This window comes from Henckelia pumila, chromosome 2 (genome assembly GCF_033568475.1).
Source record: "Henckelia pumila isolate YLH828 chromosome 2, ASM3356847v2, whole genome shotgun sequence".
NCBI lineage: Eukaryota > Viridiplantae > Streptophyta > Magnoliopsida > Lamiales > Gesneriaceae > Henckelia > Henckelia pumila.
In genome coordinates this window covers 27,713,855-27,728,772 of record NC_133121.1, presented here as the reverse complement: position 1 = coordinate 27,728,772, position 14,918 = coordinate 27,713,855, and the positions used below count along the sequence as shown (strand labels likewise).

Genomic DNA, 14,918 nt, shown 5'->3' with positions numbered 1-14,918 from the left:
AAAACAAAAATCCAAATATTACCTCCCCAAACCAGATGATTCTTGCTGAGGAGTTGTACTGCGAAACTGGTATATGATGAGGATCACTATTCCTAGTAAAATAGCCATCTTAGAGATAACTTGAAAACAATTGCTGTGATAATTACATGTAGATTAAAATGTAAAAGAAACGAAGGATAGTGAATATAAGAAAAATATCTAAAGTGAAATCACTGGACAAAAGAAGCATGCCACATCATTTTATATTTGGTAACTCAATCCCGATATCAAATTCTTCAAAGATAGAAGGGAATTCAAGCAAGAAAGAACATATAAAAGTAATTATCAAGAACGAAAACTGGTATACCTTTGGATTGGGATTTGTTAACTCAATTTTCCTATTAATTCTGCAGAGTGTTTGTTATGCTTCAATCTGGACAAAGCCCATCCATAGCCTAATACCCAAAATATGCAGTGTCATAACCAGCTCATCTATATAAAAAAATTACAAATAAAAAAATAAAGAGAATGAACAAACCTGAAAAGAACATTTAATTACACAAAAGGAGAGATAAATAACATCATGTTGTGAAAAAGTAAAAATTTATAAAAACTCAAAAACTCAAAATATTCTCAAACTCCACACTTTAAAATTTCTTCTCTCAAATTCAATTGTATTTTTCATCACAAATGAAGACCTATTTATAGATCCACATTTGAGATTAGTCCAAAAATAAATACATCATCATCTACATCATCACACACTAATTTTTCACATTTTACAACTCAATATTCAACAATCAACATTCAATATTCAATATTCAACATAATAATAATAATAATATACTTTTTAACACTCCCTCTTGTGATGATGATCGTGATATGATGACTGTCTTCATTATGTGTTTTATACTGCCTCGTTAAAAACCTTACTAGGAAAAATCCAGTGGGATAAAAACCATAGTAAGAAAAAAAGAGTGTAGCCATGTAAACTCCCCCTCATGTTAACATGAGTGATTCTTCACATATTCCGCAGATTGCGCATCCCAATGTTGTATATATGCTTTCTGAATATCGTAGTGGGAAGTGCCTTTGTGAAGAGATCTGATGAGTTTTCACTTGATTGAATATAACAGATATCAATATCTTTATTCTTCTCAAGCTCTTGAGTGTAGGCAAAGAACTTTGGGGGTATATGTTTTGTTCTGTCACTTTTGATGTATCCTTCTTTTATTTGAACAATACATGCAGCATTGTATTCATATAACGTCACATGGTTCTTGTCTACTGATAATCCACAAGAAGTTTGGATATGTTGTGTCATTGATTTTAGCCAAACACATTCACGGCTTGCTTCATGTAGCGCAATAATCTAAGCGTGATTTGATGAAGTTGTTACGAGTGTTTGTTTTTGTGAACGCCAAGAAATTGCGGTGCCTCCCAAGTAAATACATATCCGGTTTGGGAACGTGACTTATGTGGATCAGATAAATATCCATCATCGGCATAACCAATGATACTTTGATTGATGTCTTTTGAGTACAAAAGTCTCAAATCTGTCGTCCCTCGTAGATAACGAAATATATGTTTATTTCCGTTCCAGTGCCTCTTTGTTGGATATGAACTGAATCTTGCCAATAAATTTATAGCAAAAGATATATCAGGTCTAGTGCAATTTGCAAGATACATAAGGGCAACAATGACACTTAGATATGGTACTTCTGGACCAAGAATAACTTCATCATCTTCACATGGACGTAATAGATCTTTTTCTATGTTTAATGATCTTACAACTATTGGAGTACTTAATGGATTTGATTTATCCATATTAAAACATTTAAGGATCTTTTCTATATAATTTGTCTGGTGAACAAAAATTCCACATTCTTTTTTGTTCTATTTGCAAACCCAGACAGTACTTGGTTTTTCCAAGATCCTTCATTTCGAATTCTTCCTTCAAGTACATCATAACTTCTTGAATTTCTTTATTCGTTCCAATGATGTTTAAATCATCAACATATACAACAATAATTACACATCCGAATGTTGTTTTCTTGATGAAAACACAAGGGCATATTGGATAATTTATATATTCCTTTTTCAACAAGTGCTCACTTAGCCGATTATACCACATTCGGCCGGATTGCTTCAACCCATATAATGATCTTTGCAATTTTACAGAATAAAATTCTTTGGGTTTTGAATTTTGTGCTTCAGGAATCTTAAATCCTTCAGGGGTTTTCATGTATATATCACTATCAAGTGATCCATATAAGTAAGCTGTAACAACATCCATTAGACACATTTCAAAATTTTCAGACACTGCCAAACTAATCAAATATCAAAACGTAATTGCATCCATAACAGGAGAATACGTTTCTTCATAATCAATTCCAGGCCTTTGAGAAAAACCTTGTGCAACAAGTCTAGCTTTATATCTTACTATTTCATTTTTCTCATTTCTCTTTCGAATAAAAACTCATTTGTATCCAACAGGTTTTACACCTTCAGGTGTGAGGACTATTGGTCCAAAAACATTGCGTTTATTTAGTGAATCCAATTCAACCTGGATGACATCTTTCCATTTTGCCCAATCATGATGAGCTTTACATTCACCAAAATATTTTGGTTCATGATCCTCATTTTCATTTATGATGTCACATGCCACATTATAAGAAAATATCTCATCAATATCTTCTATATTTTTTCGGTTCCATATTTTTCTAGTATTAATATAATTGATAGAGATTTCACGATTCTCGTCAGTTTCTGGTTCTGACAGAACATTTTCATCATCGGGTGTTTCTTCTGGAACACCATTTTCTATTTTATGATCATCTTGTTTCTCTATTCCTTTTCTTTTCCGAGGATTTTTATCCTTGGAACCGACTGGCCTTCCACGCTTCAAGCGTTTTATGACATCATGAGTGTCTTCAATTTGTTTCTTTGAAATTTCAATTCGAGCAGGGGCATTTACAACATGTATATATGATTTTGTTACCCCTTTTGTGTCTGAAAATGCATCTGGCATTTGATTTGGAATTCTTTGCAAGTGCACAATTTGCTGTACATCTTTCTTATATTGTTTGGTCCTTGGATCCAAATGTAACAATGATGGTACATACTATGTGATTTCTTTTTCGATATGTTTCTTTTCTCCCCCTAACATTGGGAAGATTTCTTCATTAAAATGACAATCAGCAAAGCGTGCTGTAAACACATCGCCTGTCTGAGGCTCAAGATATCGAATGATTGATGGGCTATCATAACCGATATAAATACCGATTTTTCTTTGATGACCCTTTTGATCGTTGAGGTGGTGCAATAGACACATAAACCTTACATCCAAAAATTATCAGATGAGAAATATTTGGTTCTTTACCAAATGCAAGCTGCAATGGAGAGAATTTATGATATGCACTTGGTCTGATGCGAATTAATGCCGCAGCATGTAAAATTGCATGTCCCCATATATAAATAGGGAGTTTTGTTCTCATTATCATTGGTCTAGCAATCAGTTGTAGACGTTTAATCAATGATTCAGCTATTCCATTCTGTGTATGAACATGAGCAACAGGATGTTCAACAGTAATTCTCATTGACATACAATAATCATTGAAAGTTTGGGAAGTAAATTCTCCAGTATTATCAAGTCTTATTTTTCTTGATTGTATAATCGGGAAATATTATTTGAGCCATTAATCTTGCAAATGCCACATTCCGAGTTGACAATAAGAATACATGTGACCATCTGCTAGAGGCATCGATCAATACCATAAAATATCAAAATGGTCCACATGGTGGATGAATTGGCCCACAAATATCACCCTAAATGCGTTCAAGAAATATGGGTGATTCTGTTTGGATTTTAGCTGGCGATGGTCTTATAATAAGTTTTCCAAGAGAACATGTTTTACATTGAAAATTATTATTCTGAAAGATCTTCTGGTCTTTCAATGGATAACCATGCGTATTTTCAATAATTATTCGCATCATTATTGAACCAGGATGTCCCAATCGATCATGCCAATTGGTTAATATTGAAGAACTATTAACCACCATATTTGATTCGATTGGCCTTATATGTGTATAATGCAATCCAGTAGGGAGCATTAATCATTTTTCAACCACATAATTTTTTCCTGATTTATATGTGGTAAGACACATATATTTCTGATTTCCACCAGTTATCGTCTCAGTATCATACCCATGAGAATATATGTCATTAAAACTCAACAAATTTCTTTTTGATCCTGTTGAATATAAAGCATCATTTATCAAAAATTTTGTACCATTAGGTAACAAAAAATGTGCTTTTCCACAACCTTTAATCAAGTCTACAGGACCTGATATTATATTCACCATTGTTTTGTTGGTTTTAATTCCAAAAAATATCTTTTATCTCGGAGAATGGTGTGCGTTGTACCACTCTCGGGTATGCAAACTTCCATGGGTTTATCTTTGCTCATAGCATTTTTCATACTTCAAAAAAAATGCAATAAAGAAAATAAAGGATAATATATATGCAAAATATAGTATGTTTCATAAGAATGCATAAAAAATATAGCATGTTACATTTCAGTCCCACCAATATATTAATCAATGTTCTCGAAATCATTTGAAAAAATCGGCAGCATTGAAATAAGTTGAACCACTTAAATGGTTACTGTTTTCAACAAAATTGGTCTCTTTTTCTTTCCCCTTTATCGATACTTTAAAGAGCTTACATAAGTGCTCAGAGGTACGTGACCAATGTCTTGGAGTGCCACATCTATAACAAACACTCTCAGATCTTTTTGAGTGATTTTCATTTTCACTCGTATTTTCATGCTGCCTTTTTAGTGGGTGGTTCATGACGTTCTTTTGAGATGAGTTATTGAAGTAACTATCTCGATTATTTTCATATCCATGGCCGCGACCACGGCCGCGATCATTTTTACGTCCACGCCCATGTCCTCGACCAAAATCTGGTCTATGCCTTTGATTTTGATTTTTAGTTTTAATTACGACATTTGATTCTGGAAATGCCGTTGAACCAGTGGGTCAGGATTGATGATTTCTTACTAACAATTCGTTGTTCTTTTCCGCCACAAGAAGACATGAGATTAGTTCAGAATATCTCAAAAATTCACGCACTCTATACTATTGTTTTAGAGTTATATTTGATGCGTGGAATGTGGAAAATATTTTTTCAAGCATTTCTGTTTCAGTAATAACATGCCCACAAAATTTCAATTGCGAGACTATTCGATACATCGCAGAATTGTAATCACTACTTTTTTAAAGTCTTGGAATCTCAACGTATTCCATTCATCACGGGCGGTCGGGAGTATAACTTCCCTTATATGCTCAAATCTTTCTTTCTGCCCTTTCCATAAAATCATTGGGTCTTTTTCTGTAAGATACTCACATTTCAATCCTTCATCAAGATGTCTACGTAAGAAAATCATAGACTTTGCTTTTTCTTGTGAGGATGATATATTATTTTCTTTGATGGTATCACTTAGACCCAATGACTCAAGATGCATCTCTACATCGAGAGTCCATGACATATAATTCTTTCCAGTGATATCGAGCGCAACGAATTCAATCTTTGTCAAATTTGACATGGTGATACTAGAAAAATAACAATGCATTTTATTAGTTAATTTCCATTAATATGACAATACAAAATAATGGAAAAACGAAGATTACAAGTGCGTATACAAATAAATAAAAAGTATGTGGTGGAAAATCGCTGGTGAGTACAAGACTCGTGAGCATGATGATCATAATCGTTATGAAAAATAGCCTTATAAATGCCATCATCTTCATCTTCTAAAAATCGAGTAAAAAAATATTTTGAGAGAAAGAGTGAATTTTGGTGTGATTGAAAATGAGTTTGAATGAACATATTTATAGGCCAAAAACTAGCCGTTTGTGATCATTGGGGGTAAAGAAAAAATCGAGTATATGTTGAATAAAAATTCGTGATAATGATGCAATGCATATAATGATAATCATAATTAAATAATTATGTATATCATATCACATTATTATAAGGTCAAGGTAGTAGATAGCCTTTTATATAATATTGTGAAATTATACCAATATAGTTAGTATAAAGTCAGATATAGTATATCATATCACATTATTATAAGATCGGTGTCATAGACAACCTTTTATATAATAACATGAAATTATACAAATATGATTATATTGTTTAAGAACCTTAGAGGCTTTTATACTTGTCGTATCCCTTACCAGGAGTGTGGGATGTCGTCTTAACATCCTCCCAGGATTTATAACAAGTTTTGAAAAAAACTTATTTTTTTAATAAAATGATATTATATATTAAATATATACACAATAAACATATGTAAACAGTAAAATAAAAATTCTTACTTGTTGAATATTTTTGACTTTTTCTTGTATTTTGGAGCGTCAGAAATTATAGAGAACCTTCAAGCGATCATGCTGATAACGTGTTGTGAAAAAGTAAAAATTTATAAAAAACTCAAAAACTCAAAATATTCTCAAACTCCACACTTTAAAATTTCTTCTCTCAAATTCAATTGTATTTTTCATCACAAATGAAGACCTATTTATAGATCCACATTTGAGATTAGTCCAAAAATAAATACATCATCACACACTAATTTTCCACATTTTACAACTCAATATTCAACATTCAACATTCAATATTCAATATTCAACATAATAATAATAATAATATATTTTTCAACACATCAGTCATTTTTGCAACTCTAGGAAAATACAACTTAGAAACTATACAGGAAAAAAAAAACGCATCCTTTCTTCACAAACAAGAAAAAATACATCATTTGCAATATTTCTTCTTAGATCTATTACCCTTAGAATATTCCCAACGATATCAAACAACACTAAAATCTTCCAAATATCACATTAAACAATTCAACATAAATTATAAGTTCGTCAAAATATACCTCGAACTCGACCGACGAGATAACCTACAACATAAATCAACTTAATACATCAATATATTGTCATAAGCCAGTCGAAAATGAATTAAATTGGAAGCGTTGGATACCCATTTCCTGGCAGCCTACAGTACCTCGCAAAAAATGATATGAAACCGAGCCGGAACTAACCTAAAAACATGAACAAGAGGAAAATGACATACTCTTGTTATATATTATTCCATGAGCATTTCGAACTAACAAATTTTTTAAATAAAAATATGGTTAAAAATTCAAACATTCATATAGTCACCAACAGGAAAAAATAATAAATATTCTGGGTTAGATGAGTTGGCTAGTCAGCATTTTGTCGGCACATTCTAAATGAAAGAGAAAGAGATAGAAAAAGAATTTTTATGACCCTAAGCAAGAACAATTCCATTAAATCCAGAAAAATAAAAATAAAAATGAAAAAGAAAAAGAATGAAAGAGATAGAAGAAATGCATACCTTCGCCTGAAGAGCTTCGGATTCTTTGAGAAAGAAGTGGAACAAAGAACCGAATGATTCGGGAACGCACTTGTCCTTGTATATAGCCAAATATCTTTCTGTATCACGAACAAGGCTGGCTCTGGCAGAAACAATCATAAAAAACAATCATAAAAAACAGCTATTCACAGAAAAAGTGTCATTTTGAATTGGAACAAAGGTTTAAGATAAGAAAAGAAAAGGTAATGATTTGGTCTTTGGGTATCCTTAGACCATGCCGTCAAATATAGTGATAGTTGATCAGTTCATTTTTTTTTTTATGTTAGGTACGTTTGAGGGGAACATTCCAGTGTCCAAAAAAGGAGAACATCTGTCCAATTGGCAAAAGAGAACATATCAAACAGTAATGTTATTATTTCTTTTCAAAAATGTTGGATAAAATAAATTTTATTATTTCTTATAACTCATAGAAAGACCTGCTTCGAAATTCTAGAATTGAAATCATCACAAAAATGTTATTGTAACGCCTCAAAAATTAGCTACAGAATTAATTGGTAATTAAAATAATTATTGAGTTGATAAAATAATTATCACTTCCAAATAAATTATAGAGTGTATTTAAAAAATACACGTGTCAACAAGTCAATGAGTTTGACTATTTTTAGATATCTGGTAATTTTGACATTTTGAAATTTGAAAGAGTATTTGACCGATTTTACTGGTTAGAGTCTAAGTGTGACTCAATATTTAATTTGAAAAATTATGAATCAAATTGATTGGTCAAAGTCGAGAATTTGGTGTTGGAAGATGTTGGATGAGTGTACCAAAAAAATATCAGATTGATGACTAACTTTATCAGTTGAGTATCAAATAAATTAGTTCGGGTCAAGAAATTATTGGGTTACTATAAAAATAAATACACACACTAAAACACATTCAAAATAACACATATAATTGGACTTCTCGATTTTTTTCCCATTTCTCGACCATTACTGTAGCAGCTAGTCGATTTGCCTTCGTCGGCCATTCATCGGAGCTTCGATCGGAAATTCGAACGGTCATCGTGTAGCCAAGGTCCAGACGATTCTATTGGCACCAAGAAATCGAAGTTCGAACAATTGGATCGCCGAAAAAACAAAGAACAAACGGGAACTATTCATCATCTTCTCCAGTGAGATTTTCGAGTTTTTTGAGCTTGAATTTGTTGGTTTTAAAGGTAGTAGATGATGCTATGAGGTGTGTAGAATATTTCCTAAGCTTATTGCATCTTTTTCTAGAAAAAAATCAGACAGATCGGAGCTTGGATTTATCGCCAGTGCCGCCACTATTTTTCTCCGATCTATGCCGCATCGGTTGTAGCACCTAAAATCCAATCTATTAAATCACATGCATTAAATTAAATAAATATTGTGATTATTATTTTTATTTTTAATTTATTTAAATTCGTTATTTTAATTATGTTTTAATAAAATATTAATTATTTATTCAAATGATTTTATCGTACTAATTATTTAATTAATGATTTTAATTTTTTATGTTTATTTATTTAAATAATTTTATTGTGCAACTTAATCATTTTAAAAATTTTAAAGGTATATACTTGCTTATTTAAATGATTTTAATTGTCCAACTTATTTATTTAAAATAACTTAAGTTTAGCAGTTAGTTATTTAAATTATTTTAAATTCATAGCTTATTTATTTAAATGCTTTTGATTGTCCAATTTGTTTTAAAGGTTTTATTCCACTTTTGTATTTATTTAGTTGACTTTTAAACGTTCATCTAGTTTTTTTAAATTATTTTAATCGCTTCGTTTATTATTTAAATATTTTACTTATCACTGTGACATCAAAATATTTAATTATTGATTTTAATTTTTAAGTTAGTGTTTAAATTTTTTCAGATGTTTATTTATTTAATTATTAAGTTAATTATTAATGAGATTCTTGAGTTCAGTGGCTTTTGTTTTTGACATGAGGTGACGGTGGATTTTGGCGATAAAACCCTTAGAATTTCAAGATATGAGATTTGTGAGGATTTAAGGAAAATAAATCAAGTTTGTATTTTTTAAAGATTTTCAGGTGGTCAAAATCGCTTTTGTAGCATTCTTGAGTTTATTTTAAATTTTTTTCAAAAATTGTCATTTTCAAACCCGCACTAGTAAAATTTAATTTTAATATTTTAATTTTTGGATTTTTAAACTTAAAAATTTTAATATATGTAAGATTTGTAGTGTTAAAATTGTATTGAGCGACTAGCACTTTTACAAGTGAGATAACACTTTTAAGTTCCCTCCACTCACACACTGATGCGATCATGGATGACTCGCGTGTTGTTGAGGAAGCTAAGGACCCATTGGAAATGTCACGTGGACCAATTACGAGAGGTCGAGGCAAGAAATTCAAGGAAGCACTTTAATCGTTGATAGCGTAGTTTCAAAAAGGTGTTGGAATGCTTGAAAATCATTTTGAAAGAAGCTATAATATTATTGAAGCTCAAAAGGATCAAGGAAGTGAAAAAAATATTGAAGAAAACTCAAAAATTCATTGTCCAGTTCGAGCCTCAGACGCGCCCGCGCCTTGTTTTTGCAAAACATATGCGCGCCCGCGCCTGCCTTTGCGCAATATGTGCGCGCCCGCTCTTGAAGCCGCGCGTCCGCGTCGTCGTCTTTTTCACACGTCGAAGGTGTTTGTATGTGTGTTAGGAAATCTTAATATTTTGGCATTATTTTTCATATTTTGAGTCTTTTGAGCATACTAGGAAACTTTTAGGGGATATTATTATATATTTAGATATATTTTGCGATATCTTTTATTTTTTTGGGTTGTAATATAAATACTATAACATTCATTTTTTTAATAGAATTCAGATTTTTTATTATTCAACACATAAAATTCTCTCTAGAATTTTTATTGAAGCTTTGTGCTTTATTCAAATCAAACTTATCAAAGTTCATAGCTTTGTGGCGTTTGTCAATTGATTATCCTCGTGGGTTGTCAGAGATAAGTTTTCTGAAAGTCCCGTTAGTAGCGCTTAGTCGTTTCGCGCTCAAATTAACCCAACTCAGATTAACTAAATAAACATATAGTAGCGAGAGTATGGATCGTTCCCACAAGGAAAGTGAAATTTAATTATGTTCTTAAAAATACTGGAGATAAATAAAAAGGGATTTTTTGGATTTTACTAACTACTATGCAAGAATTAAAATAAAAAAGATCAATAAACTAACGAGACTTGGTATCGGTCGACTACACCATTGAAATCATTCACTCGATCATAGATTCTCTAAAAATAATTAATTTTCATTGAATATTCACCATTGAAAATCTAATTCCTGTTCCACCTTAATCTTAGTTAATTAGACATCAGCGTTCTAGATTAACCCTTACCAATAAATCAACCCAAATACCAGCGATCTAGATTTAAATGTAAGGTAGCATTCATATGAGTGAAACTGATGAATCTAGACAACACATGCACCAGCGGATATATTTAGCCTATTAAATTGTTGTTCCTACGATTTAACAAATTCAACAGCAGGAAATATTAAACGCAGTTTCTTCAAAAATTAGATGATTCAAACAATTACGGATTTGAATTCTAATTTAGCTGTAGATTGTACGAAAGAATTATCAGGTGATCAATCTAATAATCAAACACACAAGCATGAAATAAACCAGAACAACTCTTGATACTCGATAAAAATCATACATTGAAAATCAAAATCTCACAAAGTGAATAAAATCAAGGGTTTCGTCTTCCTTAACCAAGTACAAAAACCAAATGAATTAAAACTAAGAACAAGAAAGATAAAACCTAGCCACCAGATGTTTTTTCTCTCAAGCCTTCTCCAATCTCTGCGTTATGATTCAATCTGATGATCACCCCTCTCTTTTGCGCCTAAAGATCCTATTTATATGGTCTTGAAAGCCCACGAAATAAAGCTCGCAAAATAAAAGTTTTAAAATCCCGAAATTTTCTTTTTTTCCTGCACCCGATATTTCTCTTGATCAGTAAATATTGACCGATCAAGCGAGCATACTTTTGACAACCTTCTGTTTTCACAATTCTTGGCACCGATCGATCGGTTAAACTTTGCGGATCGAGCGAGCAGCTTTTTTCCCAACAAGCAGCGATTTTGAAAAATTCATATCCAGAGATCTAGCCGTCGGATTGAGCTGAAATTTGGACAGTTTCTTTTAAACATCTTGAACTTCATTCTGAACAATGAAGATTGGATTTAGATTTATCTAAAATTAAAAAAGATTTTCTGACCATTGCTGCTTCGTAATTCGTCTCTTATCTCGCTCTTTCCTTCCATTCTTTTGCTCCATTCTTCTATCTTCCCATATCAAATCACATGCAATGATTAGTAACTATAAAATGAATTTAATCAATCAAAATACACCTAATCATCACAAATTAACTCAATCAAACATAGAAAAATATCATCACATCAAATTCCCCCTACTTAATCCTTGCTCTCCCTCAAGCAACACAAAACCAAGAATAAGTTCGAACTCATAATCCATAACAAAAATAACCATTATCTTCACATTTTACCTCAGCAATTAACTCAATGCATGATCAAGAAAGGCGTTAAAATGCTAACAACAGAATAAGTTCAATATCCAGACATTTCAACTAGAGATATAGTCCCGAACATGTGTGTGTGTGTGTATGGTCATTAGCCAGTGTCATGCACACTTCATAGATCCATTCAATGTAAAACCCCACAATAGCTCAAGTTGCACACCAAAAAATCAAATTAAACCATTGAGAAATTTTATAGTCTTTTCACTTGTTCGAGTAATTGCACCCGATTATCCTCAACTCCGTACATTCTCCTCCATATTTAGATCTTGGAATTTATAGGACTAGAATTTCAATTCCCATTCCAATGCCTTCCCTCACCTTACTAACTCCATTCTTTACTCTTTTTTCTTTTTCTTCTTTTTTTTTCGATTAAGCTCAAAAGGGAGGTTGATAGGCTAGCGACTTCCTAAGACTATCACAAGGCTCTCATGACCTTCACTATGTTATATAAAATTCACAAGCCATGACTCATGCGTGCTAAAGAATATTCAACAATCATATAAAAGTCTAATTTGCATTGGAAATTAAAGTGTTCCAAGGTTAGCAAATCATCTATTTTCAAAAGCATGCATGTCATCAATTAAAATTCATCATGGGCTAGTGATTTTCAACAGTCAAATTCATCACAAACTATGAGCTCTAAATTTAATTTTTTTTTTTCAAAAATCGGCTAAATTCTCTCAATGACTGGCTAAGTCTCTCCCCATACTTAAAATCTTACATTGTCCCCAATGTAAGAAAAAGTGCAAAACAAAAATAAATAAATACTAAAAATGAAAAGAAGTACTCCCATTGGGTTGCCTCCAAGCAGCGCTTGATTTTCAGTCTTCAACTTGACCCTCAGAAGCACTCCTCAAAGAGCGGCTGACGCCCAAAGTAAGTGTCATATGACACCACAAATGGGTCTTTGTTCCATGTGCCCTCAAGCTTGGCTAGATGTATATAAGTTAAGCTCGTCACCTCAGCAACACTCCATAGCGGCTGGTAAACATGGGAAGAGAACGTCTCGGTGGGATCTTGGAAGCCAACATCTTTTGAAACTGCTACCGATGGAAAAGAAGGGTTTTGGGGATGTGTGTATGATAATACTATCTGTAACGCCCGAAAATTCGTTTACGTAAAGCCGCATGCATAATTAGGACAATTAATTATTTTAAAATTTATAAAATGGGTTAAATGACTTTATGTGAAATATGTGAATTTATTTGCATGATTTAAATATTATTTTTATCATTTAACCTGCATTTATGCTATTTATGAGATTTTTACAATTTGTGTTTTTCGATCGCGTAGGCGAGACCGTGGATGAACGAGATATATGTATTTTATTCAAAATATTTTTATGATAATTTTACGGGCCTTAAAATATTATTTTAAGGTCTCATTTTCAGAAAATAATAGTTTTTATATATATAGATATATATGGAATCAATTTTCACTAAAATAAGTTATTTTAAAGGCTTTTTAAGGGCTTTTAAAATTATATAAATATATATTACGAAATTGTGAAAAATATATTAATTTTTAAGAGTTAAATTTTATATTAAATATGATATATTATTCTTCCAAAATTATAACTCAATAATTTAATAATTAGATGAGTAGATATTATATAATTGGCTTTAATTCACCTTCTTTTTTGCGTTGAATACCCTAGCCGCCATCTACCCTATCTCCATTCTCACGTTTTCAGCAGAAAACTCACAGCACACATGAGCACTTTGAAGATTTAATCGAAGTTTTGAAGGCCGTTCGTCCCAGTGATCGCCGTATGCGTCATATTAACGTTTTTGGCTTCGAAAATCATCCAAGGCACGTTCAAATTCTCTTCTTGGCCACCATTTAGGTCATAATATTCTGATCTTACATGAAATCCTTTTATATATATCATGTAGTGTTCGATTTTTATGAAGAATATGCAACCATGTTGAACCGTATACGTTCTTTTCCATGCTTTCTCATGTTTTTCTCATTTTTCTGATATGGTTCGGTCAAGGCTGCTTGTGCATGTATAGGTGGGTGTGTTATGGTCCCTAGGGTTGAGCTTGGTTAGGTTTTATGGGTTTAACAAGCTGGAAACAAAGCCTTTTGCTTCTGATGCACAACAGATCTCAGATTAAGCAGTTTCAGAAAAATGGCTCATTCTTGGTCCACAGGGCGAGTTTTGGCTTGGTTCTAGTTGGGTTAGAACCGCAAGACAGAGGTAAAGGTACCCTAGGTGGGTATTTGGCCAATGGTGGCCGGATATGGGCGGCCTAACGGCCTGAAGTGGTGGCTCGCGTTCTGCGCGTGAGCAGAAACTAGGGGTAGATTGTTTTGGTTCGTTCTACTTCTACAGGGCTCGGTTTGAGGTCAAATTTTTTGTGTTAGAACCGTCTAGATGTTGGCTAAGTACGGGCAGTGGTTTCACGACCAAATGTGGTTGGAGAAGGCGGCAAGATCATATTTTCTGAAGCGGCTCAGGGCTGCCTTGAGTTGGGCTTAGAGAAAAGAAGGCTAGAGTTGTGTCTTGTGTTTAGGGAAAAGAAGGCTAGGGTTGTGTCTTGTGTTTAGGTTTGTCGGGCTTGGGTTTTAGGGTCTGGGTCGGGTCTAAAATGTCATGGATTAAGTTAGATGGGTCAGGGTCCAGGTCCAGGATATGTTAGTTGGGCTCGGATATTTTATTTTTAATTTAACTAATAGTTTAAAAGTATTTATGAGCCTAATTTAGGTTAATTAAAATAATTGGGATTCATTGGTTTAATTTATTTGGGCCATTTAATTATTATGTTTTGGTCTTAAATAATTATTTAAGCGAGTCCAATAATTTTTATTGGCCCATGGAAATTATTGGGCCAATTTTTGGGATATTGGGCCCATTGGGCCAGTCTAGGTGTATAATGGGCTTGGATTTCGTTATTGGGCCAGACATGTCTTAATGGGCTTAAATAAATTA

At 32.6% G+C, this 14,918-nt stretch overlaps 1 long non-coding RNA gene across 1 annotated transcript; it reads right to left on the bottom strand.

Annotated features, from left to right (window-relative positions):
* Window positions 1–6,857: 6,857 nt before the first annotated feature.
* LOC140879844 (uncharacterized) lies at window positions 6,858–7,573 on the bottom strand. The gene is made up of 3 exons (XR_012149528.1): window positions 7,409–7,573; window positions 7,055–7,091; window positions 6,858–6,950 (listed from the first exon to the last, which is right to left on the bottom strand). It is a non-coding gene; the product is annotated as an uncharacterized lncRNA (long non-coding RNA).
* Window positions 7,574–14,918: the final 7,345 nt, after the last annotated feature.